The sequence below is a fragment of the Pundamilia nyererei genome, unplaced genomic scaffold (genome assembly GCF_000239375.1).
Source record: "Pundamilia nyererei isolate P.nyererei 1_Seehausen unplaced genomic scaffold, PunNye1.0 scaffold00003, whole genome shotgun sequence".
Taxonomy (NCBI): domain Eukaryota; kingdom Metazoa; phylum Chordata; class Actinopteri; order Cichliformes; family Cichlidae; genus Pundamilia; species Pundamilia nyererei.
In genome coordinates this window covers 8,283,851-8,296,944 of record NW_005187404.1, presented here as the reverse complement: position 1 = coordinate 8,296,944, position 13,094 = coordinate 8,283,851, and positions in this window count along the sequence as shown.

Sequence of the window (13,094 nt, the reverse complement as noted above, 5' to 3'; positions counted from 1 at the left end):
TATGTTTCTTTGAATTGCTGCTGTGTTTTGTTAAGTACTGTGGTGGTTTTCTTGTAGTTGTTTCGTCTGATGGGTTTATGTTTAGCACTTTGTACTCCCTGTACTTTACTCATGACAAAGTGTGCTACAGGGTGACACTAAATTGACACCAAATTGTCCCCACCAGGAAGTGCGTGTGCCTCGCATGACAACTTGGTTGATAATGGTGTCTGTGTGAAATGTGTGTGTGCTGAAAGAGAAAGACATTGTGAAGCTCTTTGTGGAAGTTTAAAAAGTGCTGTTGAACTGCAGTGTGTTAGACTGGGCTTCACGCAATTATTTAAATAAAGCCACTTGGGAAGATTGATGGTGAAATCACTTTTCAATTAAACTTCCTTCTCAAACATTTGAAATGTGACAGTGGTCCCCGAGTATAAAAGCTGACCATGGTTGAGAATCTCTTTTAATGTGTTGTTTTACATCATTTGTAGGTGTATGTTTAAACTAAATATCATGATCTTGGAAAATTTGTTGAAACGTGGGAAACACATAGGTAAAGCAGCATTTCATAGAAAAATGAGATCCCTGCTCAAGAGATAAATGCTGATTTTCACATTTACAGCTACCTTGCCGCTGAAGTACGATGTTTCGAGGGTGTAGCAGTGAAGCATGTCTGCCTTGCTAAATGTCACGGACAGTCTAATTTCGATTCAGTTCCCCTTGAGGACACGTTTTGTAACAGACAGTCATGGCAGATAAAATTGTCTTTCATGACCTGTCTCGGTTCTGAACTCTGTATGTCTGTATTCACACTCCACTGAAGAAGCACTACAGATATGCATCAGGGAAAGAGATTTTAACACATAACTCTTGTGGTTTGTTAGACTGCACCAAATAGGACTGTTTGCCCATCATTATTATTACTGATAGCCCACTGCCTTTAAATTAATGTTGCCTCCTGCTGATTTTGTCTTAAAACAAGTCAATGCTGGAGGCTTGGGGACAGAATGAGCAGTGACCTGCAAGGACAAATGAGAATATCATAGTTGGATTGTGTTTGAGAACTGTTGCTTTTGTTAGCTCAGGCACTATTTGCTGCTGTTTACTCTTATCTGGGATGGCAGTAGCTGGATGGGTGCTCTCATTTACAAGGACACAAAGCTAATGCCTTATCACACTGGCCATTTTTGACTGACGCTGGAACTGCCTTGTAGTGCCTTATTGCTTTGTAAGTGCAACAAGCTGGCCATCATTATTGCATTTAAAATAATGTGAGACTGCAGATATTTTAATTGTGCTTTGACCTTCGTTTGACCTTTAGAACATGCACAAATTTTGGATGCTTTGGAGTATTCAGAGTGTTTGTGTTTTGCTGTCATTTTATATTATTATGGTTTATGTTTTAGTTTCATTAGCAGTCTTTAGGTTAGTCTGTCTTGAGTTCTCTGTGTGTTCTTGTGTCTTGTTTCCCTTTTCTGTTCCCATGTTCCCTTCCTTGTACCATGTTTATCCATGTTTCCCCAGCCCATCATGTCTGTCATGTGCTCCCTCTCTTGTCTGCCTTTCTTCCACTCCTGTGTCAAGTGCATGTATCAGCTTTGTGTTCCATATTTTTCCTGTTTTATTGTGAAAGTCTTGTGTTCCATGTTCAGTGTGTTTAGTTCTACTTCCCCTGTCAAGTCTGTCTAATTTGTCTCAGCTGTGTTGCCTGTGTACTTCCTGTTCCCTCATCATTCCTTGGCTGTATCCCAATTCAGGGTCTGCAGCCTTAAAGTACGCAGCCTCAACGGTCCTCAAGGGCCGCGTACTCAAAGACCGCTAAGGCCGAAAGTGCGAGGCTTGTGAAATGGGACGGTCTAGCCTCCGTTGCGCTGCCCAGGTTGCCTAGCAACCATGATAGCTGGAAACGTGTGGTTGACAGAAATGAAGGAGAACGTGTTTTGTTCATTTGTTTGTTTGTTTCTACACGAGCTTTGTGTGATTTAATAAGTATCTGAGGCTGAGACCACAGGACTGTAAAACATGATTGTTGGGCTTCATATCTGTACTGAACAGTCATTTAAGATTAGCTAGTAAAAAACAAATAGTTAATGTTGTTCATGAGACTAAAGTCAGTGTTAATATGAGATGGCCAATATTATAGTTATTATATTAATCATTATTAGTTATTACCAGAGATGGGCAGTAACGCGTTACTTGTAACGTTCATACTTTTATTCCACAATCAGAGAGAAAGAAACAGAGAGAGAGAGTGCAGGACAGACAGACAGGTGAGAGTCTCAGGTGTATACACTGCTACAAACAGGAGGAATTAGTGTTTGTGTTATTACGAGTGTAAACAAGAGAGTTCCCAGCTGGTGCAGTGGACACATGTGTGACTCCTGTGATTAAAGCATCTTTCTTTCAGCTTAATGAATGAACCGTCAGCTCGTTCAAACACACGTTAAAGTCCGTTTGACTCGACACCACCGGACAGAGGCAGCAATATAACATAGCTATCATCAGTGCAGTGAATCCTGTTTGTGCCGTGATATTCAGGACTGCAAACCGATCAGCATTCACTGACTTTCAGCTTGTTGTGTTTGTGGATATATGACTGACTTTAATTATCCACAAAATCATCACATTCTCTGTAAGATTAAGGTCGACTATTGTATTATTATATTTTAAAGGCTTTGAAAGCAAGTAAAAGCTGAACGTACAAACATCGCTAATGGCAAATAAGTTTGCCGACATGTGGCCAACAGTAATGTTTTAATGTTCCTCATTATTAAACATTTGCACATAAATAAGTGACATAATATTTAGTACTTACTTTTCACAGTTTACTCTTCGGCCGCTCCGCTTCTGCCGTCTGCGGCAAAATTATCCACACCGACTGCCGCGCTATGAATTGTGGGATATGTTGGGCCACGAAGTCTACACTGCCACAGCCTTAAAATTCAGGGAAATAAAGGACACATTTGAGGGCCGCATTTCGAGCAGCCTTTGAATTGGGACAGCCTTCGGCGCGCCACTGTGACGTAATCGGCCTTAAAATGCAGCCTTTAAGGCTGTAGACCCTGAATTGGGATACAGCCCTTGTGTATTCAAGGCCTCTGTTTCCCTTTGTCCAGTGTTGTGATCTCCCTCATGGCTGTGTGTTTAGTTTCCTGTAAGTTCCAGTTTAGCTTGTAATTTCTCTGTTCCATCACTAAGGCTGAGTTTGAATTTATTTTTGCCTGTGAAACCCTGTTTAGGTCCTATCCTGCTTGCTTTACATGGCTATCCATGACAGAAATACACAGATTTGGCATACTGCTACAATGCTTTGTGTAATGGCCACATTTGTTTTCATTTATTTTCAGTTTAGTGTAAAAAATCAGCTGGCTGCTACTTTTGTCATTGCTATTCTCAGGTTGGTAGACACTGTTCTGTCATCAGTTAGTCTGTTCACTGTTAACTAAAAAGGTTAAAACCTGTGTGTCACAGGCAGTTTGCGGTCACAGTTGTCAGACAGCTATTTGCAACAAAGTCAAGGGTGAAAATCTGTCAGCCCCATCAACACCATGAGAGGCCTCATATCGATGTCACTTCTTAACCTATTTGAGGTGTCAGCGTGGCAAGATAACTCTAAGTTCCACATCAAAGCTTTTGCAAGTGTTAACAAGAACAACAGTATTGTTAATAAGCCCTAGATTATGCACCTTGCTACTAGCCATTATACTTTAAAAGCATATAACACAAATGACTTAACAGGTAGTTTGTAAGAATTTAGTGAAACAGCATTACACAACCTTATTTCTTTAATACAAATAAATTGCAGATCGGAAAATAAGATGGGTTGCTTTGTAGTCCGTAGTGTATGCTCAGTTTTCACTCCATTATCTCTGGATGTTTGTGTGTACCTCCCTTTTCCTGTTTATGTGTGTATGTGCAAACAGGGATTTAAAATGGCTAAAGCAAGCTTCCACTAAGAATTTTCAGCACTGTTTGGATGATGTAAGATATAAATCTGTAAGCCACAGTGAGGTCTGCTTCCTCTCTCTCTCTTCAAACTCACCCTAGCTGCAGATCTGTATTGCTGAAATATATTTGGAGAAAAAAAAGCTACACACACAACCCCCCCATCCCTTTTACCAAATTATTTGCAATTCCCTCGGGCTTGTTACCATTTACTATATGTGCCTAATTATTTGTGTGTCTGATTTGGATTCTCCTTTATTACCTTTTCTATTATCTCAGCCTCCTCAGATGTTGTCCCTTTATCCATTTGGATCATGCTAGATAAGGCACATCTAGGGGAAATTTTAAATCCTGGTTTTGTTTAGTTCCTTCTGGGTTTGACAAGACACCAAACAGAAGGCTTAATCGATCTGGCAGGTAGAACAGAAAAAAAAAAGTTCTCCTGCTGGTCTACAAATTTGCTGCGTTTGGCATGCAGCTGAGTGTAAAGCTTTGTTTTCTCCATCTGGCTGCAAGGCAGATCAGACCATACTGTGATTATTCATCAAACAGGCACAGCTGGAGGAGGTCATTCACTGGCAAAAATAAACCATGATGGCAGTTGGATGTTTATATGTCTGCTGTAAATAATTTGCATGAAAATAGAGTTTAGATTATGGTCCCTTGCTAGGTATCTGTGTGTATTATAAATCCACACAGAGTTGGCTTTTTATGAAAATCCATTAATTGATGCCATAACTGAGAATATTGTTCATGCTGTTGCATGTGGGTGTTATGATATTTGTATATGCTAAGTGTGAGTGAAAAAAATCAGCTGTGTTTTTATTCAAGGATGAAACAATTTTGACATTTAAAGAAGTTGGGGAATAATTAGTGAAACGTGAAAATTACTTCATCTGTGCTACACCTAAATGTATACAGATGTACAGCATATGAAAAAGAAACCTTTCCCTGTATCAGCTAATCTGTTTCTAACAGGGTTTCTGATGCGCTCGTCTTTACAGTGTCGTTTCAGAGGTTTGCAGGCAGCACATCACAGGGTTGTGGTCTGCTCTTTGAATGGACCATTGCAACCATTTAATCAACATTATTGTCCCGTGGCTAGACAATGATTGTTGATTAATTTTAACCAAGGTTTAGCTCTCAGACAGATGAGACCATCTGACATCTGCCTAACTCGAGAACACTTTGGTATCTGCAAGTTGTCCTTGAGTCCTGCGGCATTAAAATGGGCCCAAATAATCATCCCTCCACCAACGTGCTTGACAGTTTGGACAGTTTGTGGTTGTGCTGTCATTCTGTGTTTGGTTTTGTCAAACCTGTTTGTTAGAGCCAGACATCTCCACTTTGGTCTCATCTGTCCAAAGGTTCAAGGTTCAAGGTTCTTTATTTGTCACATGCAAAGGAGGTTGTTCAAGAAATCTTGTGGTTTGTTTAGGTGCAACTTTGCAAACTTAATGAACTTTACATTACAGCCCTCAGTTAGCATGTTTAGAGTCTGAGATGTTGCACTTGGGTGTTTTGCAATTTCTCTGAGCATTGTGTGGTCTCATCTTGGGCTGAATTTGCTGGAATGTTCATTCCTGTGAAGACTGTAGCATTGTGTTAACGCACAACTGATTATGCAAACTGCCAAAACCTCTGCTTCTATGGAGGTGGTCCTACTTGATGATCAGCTGATTTGATTAAAGGCACCCGACTGCTACTTACCCAATTAATACCTATGGAAGTAGCAAAGGTGTACTTAGCTTTTTTTTTCTTTTTCATATGGCTATAGGCACAGTTTAAAGTGGGTGCCAGGTGGGGGAACCCCAAAATCAGGTGAAAAGAATCACTTATAAATAAGTCACACAATAATTTATTTTGTGAGGCTATGATTAGCTAACATGTGCTGCTACTCTGTTATTCACTGGTATTTGTGGGATCAGCCAGAATTCAGCAAGATATAAGCAGATGTTTTATGGGCTGTATAGCTGATTTACAACCCTTAGACACTATGGCGTTAGTATAAAAGCTGTAGGTGCATGAAACTCATCAGCATCATCACCTTAAATATAAATTGGTGTCTGCTACCCTTGATGTAACCTAACACTGACCATAAACATGTCTGCTATGGAGTCCAGTATATAGTGAATCACTGGGAACTTGACTGCAACATTGCAAACTAGCCAGTTAAATTGCACTTTACTGTCCCAAAGTGCTTACTATGCCCACAGTACTTTCCTCCTGTTTGATTAACAGAAAAATTGTGTGAAATTATTTAGGACACAATTCCTAAATTTCTAGTTTAGCAAATGTCACTTGCTGAGCAGTCAGTGTTATTAAAAATAATCTCTAATCTCCCGCTACTATCCCAATCTTACACCTTTCTCCATCTCTCAGAGTCCATCTCACTCTCCCTGAGAAATACGGTGCATTTAGCTAACTAGCAGACACTTTTTGTGACAAACTGTGCAGAAAGAATTGTCTGTTTGGTGATATTTGTTGAGCTGCTTGAAAAAAAATGAAATTACCTCCCACTCAAAAAAAAAGGTGCCCTGTTTATGCTTGCTCATCTTCTGCAGGGCTAGTTACTTGCATTATGTCTGCGCCTTGAATGCATCACAGGAACGAGGAGAAGAAAAAAACATGGCTTGAGGGTGTACAGTGTATACATTAACAATATCATGCATTAACCTTTCTATCTGATTTAGCTGAAGGTGCAGGAAAGCTGTTACAGACAGCCCACTTCAAATCCCAGACTGTAGTGGTCATCACCACACATTCTTTACAATGTATTGAGGAGAATATGCAGCAGGTATGTAAAATTAAGAATGAAATATGTTGTTGGATTCCCAGGTTTTAAAGTTTGAACCAAAACATTGTGAAAATTGTTTAAATCTCAGATTGGATTCCTCCATCCTATATTGCCCTCTTGTGGATTTCACCATTTCACTTATCTCTCCATACAATTTTCCCCTTGTGATTCATGCTACTGATAAACAGTAGGGTGTGTACTACACGTTTTTTCTTGAATAGCCAAGAAGGAAGCTGCAAACATTAGTGTCATTAGAGCTTCTCCATGTGCGTCCAGACGAAGAGATAGTGTATGCAGCCTTTGAGATATAGTGTTTGTAAACTTTCACCTGCTAACACTTTACCAGGTGACAAAATATTTTAAAATTCAGATGGAGGAATCTACTTATGGGATGCACATGACTAAATTGAGCAAATATCAGCAGGTGCTACCAAAGAGACATTAATTGTTTTTAATTTTTAGTTTAATTTTACATGACATTTCACAAGTTAGACTTTTGTCAGTTACGCTTCACTGTGGTGTGACATCATAATTGACATATCTGCATATTATTTTTATACTTCAAAATATAGGATAAAAAAAGTAATAATGGAAAATATATTTGATTTATGTTGATGATTTTATATGTTATAAAAGTACATTAATAATGTGCTTCCTTTTCAAAATAATGAAAAAAAAATTAAAAAGTGTTTTCCTGTTGTTATAATGTTTATACAGAAATGCTATTTACAATATTATATATATATTTCAAAGTGTATTTTTTTAAAGTAATATTGAGTTGAACCTGTTAAAAACAATAAATAACATTCAGCACAGAGCAGTCCTTCTTCCGCATCTATTTCAAATCAGGTGGGAAACCTTAAAACCCAGGATCTAAATTCTATGGTTGAATTATGGTTTTTCACATATGAACAAATGTTCTTTCTTAGCTGAACTGAATGCAGTATTTTAAACACTCGTTCTGGTGAGGAACACCTCCTTCAGACTGTTTAAGGCCTGTTCCTGAGTGATTCTCCTCCATTCCTCAGGAATCTTTGTCGGCTCTCGTTTAAACTCCTGTGCAAACCTCTCATTGAACTTCACCAGCACATACCTGTAACAAAGAATTTGTTCATTTAATAAATTAAATTTAATCTAATACTGTCATTTCTACAATATAGAGTGTTTAAGTCACACAGTACCTCCAGTAATCACTGGCCTTTGAGCTGTTTGGGTTGTCAGGAGAGAAGCTCCAGTCTGGGTAAAGTGAATGGAGAACACTGCTTGTTGTGGATGTATCATGTGTGTCCTTGTCCTCGCTCATGCTTTCAGGGCAACTGATGCAGGATACAGAACTAGAGGCATAAGGCTGCATGCCTTTAGGTCGATGGAGCAAGGCATTGTGACCCTCATGCCCTATATCCTCCTCCTCACACGGGGCTCTGCAGAGAGGACATTGCTTGTCACAGCCTTTCACTTTTTTGAAGAGGTAGTCTTGGGGCTGAACTGGAAGACAGTTAAGAAATTGGGTGGTATCCACATTTTTGGAGAACTCTTGATCAAGGTCCATCTGCATTGCAGCAACTGACTCCAGTAAACATTTAGCAAAACGGTTCCATTCTACAGTGATGCTAAACAGGGGTCCAGTCAGACAGGTCCTGATCACATTAACATCCCCTTTCTCTAAAGTGAGACACACTCTCTCCAGCAGTGGCTTTGTATCATTCAGGACTTCACTGATACCTTCTGTGGATTCGTTCACTGCTTCTTCAATTTTTCCTACAATCTCACAGAGTCTCTGATGCCTCCATTGTCCCAGGTTGGTTGATTCAGTGAGGTGAGCTGTCACTGTTTCCTGGATCTTCCTGAGTCTGAAGTTGTCATAGAAGAGCAGATATTCCAGGAAGACTTCAAATTGATCTTCTTTAATCATCTCTTCCAGCAAGCTTTGGTGGAAGGCCTGTGAGGAGTGATACTGCTGAGCTTTCCTTTGGATCTCCTCTGCAATAGATATCCCCAGGGGTCTGTTGATGTAATCCAAGACTGTGGGCTTGATGACCATGGAGATGAATGCTTGGGCCATCCTTTGACACTGGTCTCTTTTCCTGAAGTCATAGATAAACTCTGCCAAGTCCATACTTTTTCTTTTAGTGATACATGTCAAGAGTTCTGCGTCTTTGGCATAGCGGTTATGCAGGTTTTGAAAGTCTTGGCAAGAAGCATTACAGAGATATACTTTTAGATCCACTTCAAAAGCTGATCTAGTTTCCACAGATTTTTCATTTAAAGATTTTTCAACATTTTGTAACAGCTCTGTAATGTAACCGTCAGAGAAATCTGCTGGTTTGTTACACTTATCTGCTATATACTGTTTGCATTCCTCTATGATATTGTTTGCTACCTGCTGAGCTTCTACCTTGTGTTGTTTGTTGTTGTCTTCAAACATTTGCTTTAATCTGCTGCGGTATCCAAAATGCTCATCGCAAACTTGGAAGTCAGAGTTCTGGTTCTGGCCAATCATTTCAAGCTTTTTCATGTGTTTCTGGAGGCCACGGCTGATTAGATTCTGTCTCAGAATATCTTCTACTCTTGGAGTTATATCTTCTGTTTCTGAAGGCCTGAATTCAAAGTTGGACAATATCTTATCCCACACAGCCTCAAATTCATCCTCTATCTCTGCATCTTGCAGAAGAATTTTTGTTGTCTTGCTTTTTTCTACTAGTGCATCTACCTTGGATTCTTGCTCTTCTCCCAGTAATGCTTTAAATTTTTTAAGCTGTGTGGAAGAGTAATGGCTCTCATAGACTGCCTCCAACCTTTCTGTTATCTCTTCAGTTACTCTGTCCTGTAGGTTGTCAATATTGCTCATTAGGATTGGCATGAATTTGTCAGATCTCATTTTGAGAGTTTCCTCTTTCATAACATATGTCTCTGCTATTGACCTGAGTTTGTTCACCTCTGCTTTGACTTCCTCACTGGCTTCCTTCTTTAACTCACTGAGAAGGTCATTTTGAATAGATGTATCCAAAGCTTCTCCCTTTGTGGTAAAGTTTTTTTTTGTTGCACCCGTTAGCCAACTTTTCATGTTATCCAGTAAATTGTTTTCCCAGTAGAAAAATTCTGTGCACAACAAAGAAAATGCCAAAGCTATATCAGTGTTTTGGAGACCAATGGAGAATGATTCCTCTTTGATCGCATCCCAAACAGAACACAAACGCCTCATGAATTCAGGCAAAACTGGGGCTTCTGCCTTAGCGGCACTCCTCTTCAATGCTTCAAAAAGGATTTCTTTAAACTTTAAAACATCCCCACTATAATCTGTATCAACTGGTTCAGAGAGGGACATTTTGTTCCATGGTCCTTTGACAGAGACTGTGCAGCTTGTGGTCTTTCCATCTTTATCAATATTGCTAGTTTGCAAAAGCACCTGAGAAACGTACCTTAATTGTGACGCTTGTAATTTGCTATTTACGTTTTCGTTCTGGACAAAAAATTGGCAAAATGGCATGGAGCCATATTCTTTGATTCGCAGGAGAGCATTGACTCTGACACTGAGGTTTGTTTCAAAATCAGAACCAGGGTGTGAAGACATGCTGTGCATTAAAAAGTCACTCAGTCCTGTTGCAAAGGTAGCCATTTCATTGTCATTGCCCAGTATATTTCTTTTGCTGTCCAGTGAGACTGAGCAGAGACCTCTGACCTCAATTAGCAACAAAACATCACACTTCATGTCGTTTCTGAGGTTTTCAGGAAGACACAGGGCAGCCATGTAAACCCCTCTTGAAGTTTGTTTCTTCCATTCAGGGAATTTCACTCCAAATAATGCAGAAAGAATCTCTGCATTCCTTGCATTATAGTCGCCAAGATTTGTCAGCACTCTTGTCTTACACTGTTCTTGTGGTAGGCGACGTTTGAGCTCTCCAAAGACACAGCCCAGCCACTGGATGGGGATATTTGAGGCATCTCCATCCATTAGTTCAAGTGGAATCCCATAAAGAAGAAGATCTGTAGCTAAGCTAGGGAGACGTAACACATTTTGGCTTCCGCTGCTGGGGCTGATGTATGCTAGCTCAAAGATTAGCCCTATCTCACGCAGAAAGTGCTCAGGACCTAATGCGCATGTATCAGGTTCATAAGAGGGATCAGCACAATGATCAAGGCTCATTTGTTGCGTGCCAGAAGTTGAATTGTCCGTAGTGAGTGTTAGCTCTGATTCATTTGGTTTTTTCTCTTTGAAGCGCAACGTGCTATTTTCTCCTGACTCTAAAAGACAGCTTTGGTCTTCAGAGGGTGAATTTAATTCATTTTCTTTTTCATTTAAAGTGATGGATGTCTCCTGCGCCATGTTTGCGTCATGTTGATGGTCTGTCTGTTGTGACAGTGGTTCTGTGGTCTTTTCTTTGGATTCTGAGACCTTCAGTTGATGGCTTCCTTCAGACTGGTGCTCAGAAAGTTGCAAATTTAGACCTGCAGATTGTATTTCTGTTCCCTCTTGAAATATTGAACCAGTGTCTCCAGGGGTGTCTTTGACTCTTTGTTCAAGCTTATCCAAATCTACCAGCATGCTTTCTTTCTTTACTGTCTGTAGATTTGTGAGCAGATCTTTTGTCTTGTTTTGTTTTGTAGTTTTCTTAAGTCTTAGAGTGAGCCAGCTAAGAAAGTAAGCTCTCTTCACTTTATCTTTGGTAAAGAGAGCATCTGTAAAGATCTTCATAGCTGGGGTCATTTTGTAGCTCCTCAACTCAGCCATAATGTCATTCTTTTCTTTTTGTAGCTGGGGGTCAATTTCTGTTCTTTCTTTTCTCTGCTTACTCTCTGCTTTTTCTAGCTTTGTTAATTTGCTCCACAAAGGCCCCTGCAGAGGAAGCTGTTTACGCCTATATTCATCAGACCCCTCATCTAAACCCTTCAACACTTCCTCCACTGAGGCCATGGCTTTTTGACAAATGGGTCCTTCGTCCACATTTAGGCCTATATCCGCCGCAAATTGTGCTGCTTCCTCAAGCGTAATAAGTTTCAGTCTGTCTGGTAGCAGATGTTTTAGAGTATCACATAGCTTACTAGCCAGTGCATCCTCACTCAGACCTCTGCCCTGAATCACAGATTCTTCTGGAAGCCCCATGTACTTTTCAAGGTTCTCATCAACAAAACCAACAACTCTGCTCTCATTTCTCTCAGTGTCTAAAAGGTCAATGAGTATTAGTTTGCTGTTGGTATCCTTACAGGAAGCAAGAAGTAGTTTTTCCTTCTCCTTAAGATTTCCACAGAAAACAACTATAGCTGAAGATGCCTTGCATAAAAAGGTAAGGCATTTCTCATGCGCACTGGCATCACCCCGCAGGTTGGAGAAGACCAAAGGGACTGGGAAGACATCTTTGGTGCTATCTCCAGTGGGTAGATGCCATCCAATTTCTACCAGGCCACCCGAAAGCCTTTTGGGCAGCTGCCCTCCTTCCATCCCCCTGTGGAGAAATGTCTGACAGGAAGATGTGACTCCACGTAACATATGGTTTAGCACCTGTGACTTGGACACACTGCAACAACCAAGCCTGACAAATGAAACTAATGGCATGCATGTGGTTGCCAAATCCCCCTCTTGGATTCGCCTGTATTTATTTAGGGGGTGAGATCTCCACTGGCCCACAATCCCTCTTAAAGGCCAAAGAAGGAAGCAACTGGGCTCTTCCGGATCTTTGTTTGGAAGGACCAGTGGTATAGAAAATTGGCACTGCATCATCCGTTTGGAGATCTCTTGCTGAAGGAAAGTACTAGCAGACATATAGACAGCTGTGATTAGATCAAGCGGGTTGATGGCACCCTGGCTATCTGCTTTAAAACTACTGAGCACCTTCCCGGTAGAATTGTTGTCATCGTTTGTAACAAGATTATGAAGAGACTCACACCAAGGAGTCCGGGCATCTTGCCTGAGCAGCCAAAGGGACTGGAGGAAAGCTTTTGGTAGATCAGAGGGTTCTAGAGGAGATTGGTTCCCCAGAGTCCAAGTAATAATGTCTAGCATTGATGAGACATCCAGTGGTATAGCCTGGTAGGCCTCCAAGCCGAGCTCATGCAGAACCTCTGCCTGGATATTATCCTTTGGAAATTCTAGTTAAAAAAAACAATAACCCAAAAACACAGCTTTATCCATTTAAGTGTGACACAGACTTTGATAAAATAAGTAAGACAGAAAATAGCTACAAAAAACTAGTCCAATTACACAAAAATTTCAAGTACTGTGCAAATGCTCTTCTTTTTTGCTTTTATTTCTATTTAATTTTAAGTTCTTTACATTTATTTTTATTGTTTTCTTTTCTTTTAACAGGAAAAGAACATTATCCTTCAATCTCACTTTTCATTTCATTTGAGCTTGAAAACAGAAAAACAGTGTTATCCG